This window comes from Mirounga leonina, unplaced genomic scaffold (assembly GCF_011800145.1).
Source record: "Mirounga leonina isolate KUSES-001 unplaced genomic scaffold, KU_Mleo_1.0 Mir_153, whole genome shotgun sequence".
Taxonomy (NCBI): Eukaryota; Metazoa; Chordata; class Mammalia; order Carnivora; family Phocidae; genus Mirounga; species Mirounga leonina.
In genome coordinates this window covers 35,538,898-35,545,215 of record NW_023270387.1, presented here as the reverse complement: position 1 = coordinate 35,545,215, position 6,318 = coordinate 35,538,898, and the positions used below count along the sequence as shown (strand labels likewise).

Below are 6,318 nucleotides of genomic sequence, written 5' to 3'. Positions count from 1 at the left end.
AGTCGCTTAACCAACTGAGCCACCCAGGCGCCCCCCTTTCTTGTTTCTTGAGAAAGGCTAGTATTGCTATGTACTTTCCTCATAGGACTGCCTTTGCTGCATCCCAAAGATTTTGAACAGTTGTGTTTTCATTTTCATTGGTTTCCATGAATTTATTAAATTCTTCTTTAATTTCCTGGTTGACCCATTCATTCTTTAGTAGGATGCTCTTTAACCTCCATGTATTTGAGTTCTTTCCGACTTTCCTCTTGTGATTGAGTTCTAGTTTCAAAGCATTGTGGTCTGAAAATAGGCAGGGAATGATCCCAGTCTTTTGGTACTGGTTGAGAATTCATTTGTGACCTAGAATGTGATCTATTCAGGAGAATGTCCATGGGCACTAGAGAAGAATGTGTATTCTGTTGCTTTGAGATGGAATGTTCTGAATATGTCTGTGAAGTCCATTTGGTCCAGTGTGTCATTTAAAGTCTTTATTTCCTTGTTGATCTTTTGCTTAGATGATGATCTGTCCATTTCAGTGAGGGGGGTGTTAAAATCCCCCACCATTGTATTTTTGTTTGTGTATTTCTTTGCTTTTGTTATTAATTGGGTTATGTAATTGGCTGCTCCCATGTTAGGGGCATAGATATTTACAATTGTTAGATCTTCTTGTTGGATGGACCCTTTAAGTAGGATATAGTGTCATTCCTCATCTCTTATTACAGTCTTTGGTTTAAAATCTAATTTGTCTGATATAAGGATTGCCACCCCAGCTTTCTTTTGGTGTCCATTAGCATGGTAAATGGTTTTCCACCCCCTCACTTTCAATCTGGGGGTGTCTTTGGGTCTAAAATGAGTCTCTTGCAGACAGCATATCGATGGGTCTTGTTTTTTAATCCAGTCTGATAGCCTGTGTCTTTGGATTGGGGCATTTAGCCCATTTACATTCAGGGTAACTATTGAAAGATAGGAATTTAGTGACATTGTATTGCCTGTAAGGTGACTGTTACTGTATATTGTCTGTGTTCCTTTCTGGTCTATGTTGCTTTTAGGCTCTCTCTTTGCTTAGAGGACCCCTTTCAATATTTCTTGTAGGGCTGGTTTCATGTTTGCAAATTCCTTTAGTTTTTGTTTGTTCTGGAAGCTTTTTATCTCTCCTTCTATTTTCAATGACAGCTTAGCTGGATATAGTATTCTTGGCCGCATATTTTTCTCATTTAGTGCTCTGAATATATCCTGCCAGTCCTTTCTGGCCTGCCAGATCTCTGTGGATAGGTCTGTTGCCAATCTAATGTTTCTACCCTTGTAGGTTACATATCTCTTCTCCCGAGCTGCTTTCGGGATTTTCTCTTTGTCTCTGAGACTGGTAAGTTTTACTATTAGATGTCAGGGTGTTGACCTCTTTTTATTGATTTTGAGAGGGGTTCTCTGTGCCTCCTGGGTTTTGATGCCTGTTCCCTTCCCCAAATTAGGGAATTCTCTGCTATAATTTGCTCCAGCATACCTTCTGCCCCTCTCTCTCTTTTTTCTTCTTCTGGGATCCCAATTATTCTAATGTTGTTTTGTCTTATGGTATCACTTATCTCTTGAATTCTGCCCTTGTGATCCAGTAGTTGTTTATCTCTCTTTTTCTCAGCTTCTTTTTTTCCATCATTTGGTTTTCTATATCATTGATTCTGTCTTCTGCCTCATTTATCCTAGCAGTTCGTGCCCCCATTTTTGACTGAACCTCATTAATAGCCTTTTTGATTTCAACTTGGTTAGAGTTTAGTTCTTTTATCTCCAGAAAGAGTTTCTCTAATAACTTCCATGCTTTTTTCAAGCCCAGCTAGTATCTTTAAAGTTATGATTCTGAACTCTAGATCTGCCATCGTACCAATGTCCATATGGAGTAGGTCCCTGGCAGTTGGTACTGCCTCTTGTCCTTTTTGTTGAGGTGATTTTTTCTGTCTTGTCATTTTGTCCAGGGGAGAACAGATGAATGAGAGAACAAAATGCTAACAGGGTACCAACGTCCCCAGAAAATATACTCTAAACAAATCAGAAAAGACCTGAAACTGGGGGAAAAGAAAGGGAAAGAAAGAAAAAAAAAAAAAAAAAGAAAAAGAAAAAGATAAAAACAAACAAAAACAGAACAAAACAAAAAAAGCCAGAATATGATCATATATCATCAGGCTGGTGCATAGATCAGTGCCACACACTAGATTTTGGGCATATTTTGGTCTTTTAGAAGAAAGTGCCTCCCAAAATTTTAAAGAAAGAAAAACTTATATATGTACAAAAATAAGGGTTGATATGATGAAGGGATGGAATATGACTGTAAAGATGAAAATTATAAAAAATTTTATAAAAGGAATTGATAAGAGTTTGTTTGAAAAAAGAAAGAAGAGGATTTAAAAAAAAAAAAAGAAAAAAAAGGGAGAGAATGTGATCAGGCAGGAGAGTAGAACAAAGCCATACACTAGGGATTTAGGGTATATTTTGATCTGTTAGAAGAAACTGTATCTCAAAATTTTAAAGAGAGAACAACTTATATATATATGCCAAAAATACGGGTAACTACTATGAAGGGATAGAATATGACTCTAAAAATGAAAAATAAAAATGTTTTTTTTAAAGGTTTTATTTATTTATTTGAGAGAGAGAATGAGATAGAGAGAGAGAGCATGAGAGTGGGGAGGGTCAGAGGGAGAAGCCAACTCCCTGCTGAGCTGGGAGCCCGACTCGGGACTTGATCCTGGGACTCCAGGATCATGACCTGAGGTGAAAGCAGTTGCTTAACCAACTGAGCCACCCACATGCCCATAAAAATATTTTTTAAAAAAGGGATTGATAAGATGTTGGTTGAAAAAGGGAAAAAGAAAAATAAAAAAAAGAAGACATTTAAGAAAAAAATAACTTTGAAAGACTAAAGAATCATGGTAAAAAAGCCATAGATTCTATGTGCAGTATTCCCCTAGCGCTGGAGTTCTGCCTTTCTCATTGATCAGTAAACTTGGTCATGGCTGGCTCTTCGCACTGATCTTCTGGGGGAGGGGCCTGTAGCCGTGGTTTCCAAACGTCTTTGCCGGAGGCAGAATTGCCCCGCCCTTGCCCCCTCCCGGCTAAGTAATCTGCTTGGGTTTGTTCTCCAGGGCTTTTGTTCCCTGCGAGCTTTCCGTACAGCTTTGGAGGCGGAGAGTGAAAATGGCGGCCTCCCAGTCTCTGCCCCAGAGGAGCCGAGAACTTGGGCCCCGCTCCTCAGTGAGCCCCCAGAGAAAAGCCGTCAGTCACTCCTGTCTCCCTGGTCTCCGGCCGCACTCCGTGCTCACCCGGCCTGTGACCGCACGTTTCTATCTCTGGCACCCGACCCCGGGTGGAGTCTCCAAACCCAGCAGATCCCTGCGGTGCACTCCCGCACGGCTCCTCCCGGGGGAGGAAGGTGAGTCTCCCCGGATCTGCCGCTTGTTGGGTCCCTGCTGGAGGAGCAGTGGCCCGACTGTGCCGCGGATCACAGTTTATGACAACCCCGAGCTGAGAGCCCGCTTCTCGGCTCTGCCTCTGCAGCCGGCTTCCCTGCTCCGATACCTGGGAGCTCTGCTTCACTCAGGCACCCCCGGTCTTTCTGTGACCCCGAGGGTCCTGAGACCACACTGTCCCGGAGGGTTCCACCCCCCGCTTAGCCACCAGAGTGACGTCCCTCGGCGGAGCAGACTTTTAAAAGTTCCGAATTTGTGCTCCGCGGCTCTATCACTTGCCAGAAGCGGCTGACGGAGGCCCCTCCCCCGCCGTCTATCCTCCCAAATATCGCCTCGGATTCACTTCTCCGCACGTCCTACCTTCCAGAAAGTGGTCGCTTTTCTGATGAGAGTTGTTGCTCTTCTTTTCTTCGATCTCCTGTTGAGTTTGTAGGTGTTCAGAATGGTTTGATCCCTATCCAGCTGAATTCCTGAGAGGAGACGAAATCCAGGTCTCCTACTCCTCCGCCATCTTGTTCTGCCTCAAAAGATATTTTTAACAGTGAAGCATAACTGAATTAAGTGTGGGGGACTTCCAAAGGATGATTTGAAAAAACAATGCCTATTTAGATGCAATGTTCATCTTTCCTAATTTCCAAGCATCAGTTGGAAAACTTTTGGATTTTCCTTAGCATATTTCTTTAGTTTGAAATCAATTTGTAATCTCGATCTTGCTTTTGAAGTATTTAAAAAATAAGTCTTAGAATCTCTTTTTAAAAAGCAATTTGAGTTTTATTGATCTGCAGAGCTTGAGTTTAGAATGCACAGATAGGCACTTAAATGCATTTTGGTAAAAAATGTTTCAATATAAGATGGCATGTGAGTTGTTAAAGAGAAAATTGAGTTTTAGGATAAATCTGTTGTGAGATTAAGAAGGCAATTGTGATATTTTAGTTTGTATATTTGGTGAGAATGCACTTTTTTGTGTTGTTCTTTTATCTTGTTCACTTTTGTACAAAAATTAAAACATGGAATCTTTATTCATTCAACACACACTCATGGAAAATGACTACTTTTGGTAGATGAGGAGGATATGAGTATAAATAGGACAGAATCCTCCTTTTAGTTTGTATTCTATTGAAGAAGAGATATATGCAAACAAATAAATGCTGTGTAGGTTTTACTGGCCAGTATAATGATTAAAAGGAAGGGCTCTAGTGTCTTTTTTTTTGCTTGATGAATAAGTTTATTATTGTCTTTAACTGAAAAATCTTCATAGAAAATTGTGGTTTGGTTTAGTAGCTCTCAGCAGCCTGCTCCTGAGCTCTAAGGAAGCTTGCCTTCTTCTGAGCTACCCGATCTTTCTTTTGGGCAAGAGACATTTTGGGAGAGTTCCACCTCTTCTTTTTAACTTCTTTCTTAGGCTTCTTCTCATAACCTGGATTCTCTCATATAGCAGCATGAGCTTTCTTATACATCTCCTCCATCATGTCTGGAGTTATGTTGTTCTTTATGTATTGAGAGAATTGTTTCTTGTAAGAATCTTCATCTTCTTCCATTAGGTAACGCATATAATCTGCAACATTCTGACCCATGATGTGCTTTCGATGTATTTCTGCATTGAATTCCTTGCTTTCAATCATAACCAGGGAATCATTTGGTACTGTGAGGGATAGACAAGCCTCCATCCACTGCTCCCTTGAGGGCCCCAAAAACTTTATTTCCAGTAGTAGTTCTGGCAAGCCCTGCATCCAAATAGCAGGTGAAGGCACCAGGTTGACCATCAGTGCTTTCCACACTGTATTCATCTCCAGTCACTTCCACTTGGCCTTCATAGATCTTGTCCATGCCAAACCTATTGAGCAGCCTGCAGGCCAGCAGCAGACCAGTACAATATGCTGCAGCATAATTTGTCAGGCCAACCTTCACACCATACTTTGGGAGTTCATGAGCATAAGCCACACAAACTATCATATCTCCTTCTATGCAGGCATAAGCAATCTGACAAATGATATCTCTGTTGGTTACACGAACTATCATCCTGTATTTAGGTGTGTTGTACTTATTTTTATCTTGAATTACCAAGCGTTTCCGGGCATAATAATCAGTTTTACCCTCTCGTCTTCTTCTAAATTTCACTTGGTATCTCTTGAAGTAAGCCTTATTCTTGACAACCTTAACAAACCCCATCCTGCGGAACAGAGACCGGTGTCCGCGGCTCACCACAGACCAGCAGGCCTGGGCTCTAGTGTCTTTAAATCCCAGGTTAGAGTATTAGTCTGCTAAGCCATGTAATCCTGGATAATTTATTTAACTTCCTCTAACTTCATTTATCTCTAGACTGGTGTGTTTTACTAGTATCTACTTCATGGGGTGATTGGGAGCGTTAAATGATTCACAAAGTGCTTAGTCCAATACCTGGTATTCTAAAGTGCTCAGATAATGCTAGGGATTATGGTGTCATCACAGTACACAGTTAGGCTTCATGGGAGGGAGTGTCCAAATGTACCTGAAAGGTGGTTTTAAGAAATTGCTCATAGTGGTGCCTGGGTGGCTCAGTCCTTAAGTGTCTGCCTTTGGCTCAGGTCATGATCCCAGGGTCCTGGGATCGAGCCCCGCATCAGGCTCCCTGCTTAGCGGGAAGCCTGCTTCTCCCTCTCCCACTCCCCCTACTTGTGTTCCTGCTCTCATTCTCTCTCTCTCTGTCAAATAAATAAATAAAATCTTAAAAAAGAAAGAAAGAAAGAAAGAAAGAAAGAAAAGAAAGAAAGAAAGAAAGAAAGAAAGAAAGAAATTGCTCACAAAGGGGTGCCTGGGTGGCTCAGTAGGTTAAGCCTCTGCCTTCAGCTCAGGTCATGATCCCAGGGTCCTGGGATCGAGCCCCCCATCAGGCTCACTGCTC

General features: G+C 41.6%; 1 pseudogene across 1 annotated transcript; it reads right to left on the bottom strand.

Moving 5' to 3' along the window:
* Positions 1-4,638: 4,638 nt before the first annotated feature.
* On the bottom strand, positions 4,639-5,660 carry LOC118013125 (annotated as a pseudogene). The gene has a single exon (XR_004679927.1). The product of XR_004679927.1 is annotated as a 60S ribosomal protein L5-like (transcript).
* Positions 5,661-6,318: the final 658 nt, after the last annotated feature.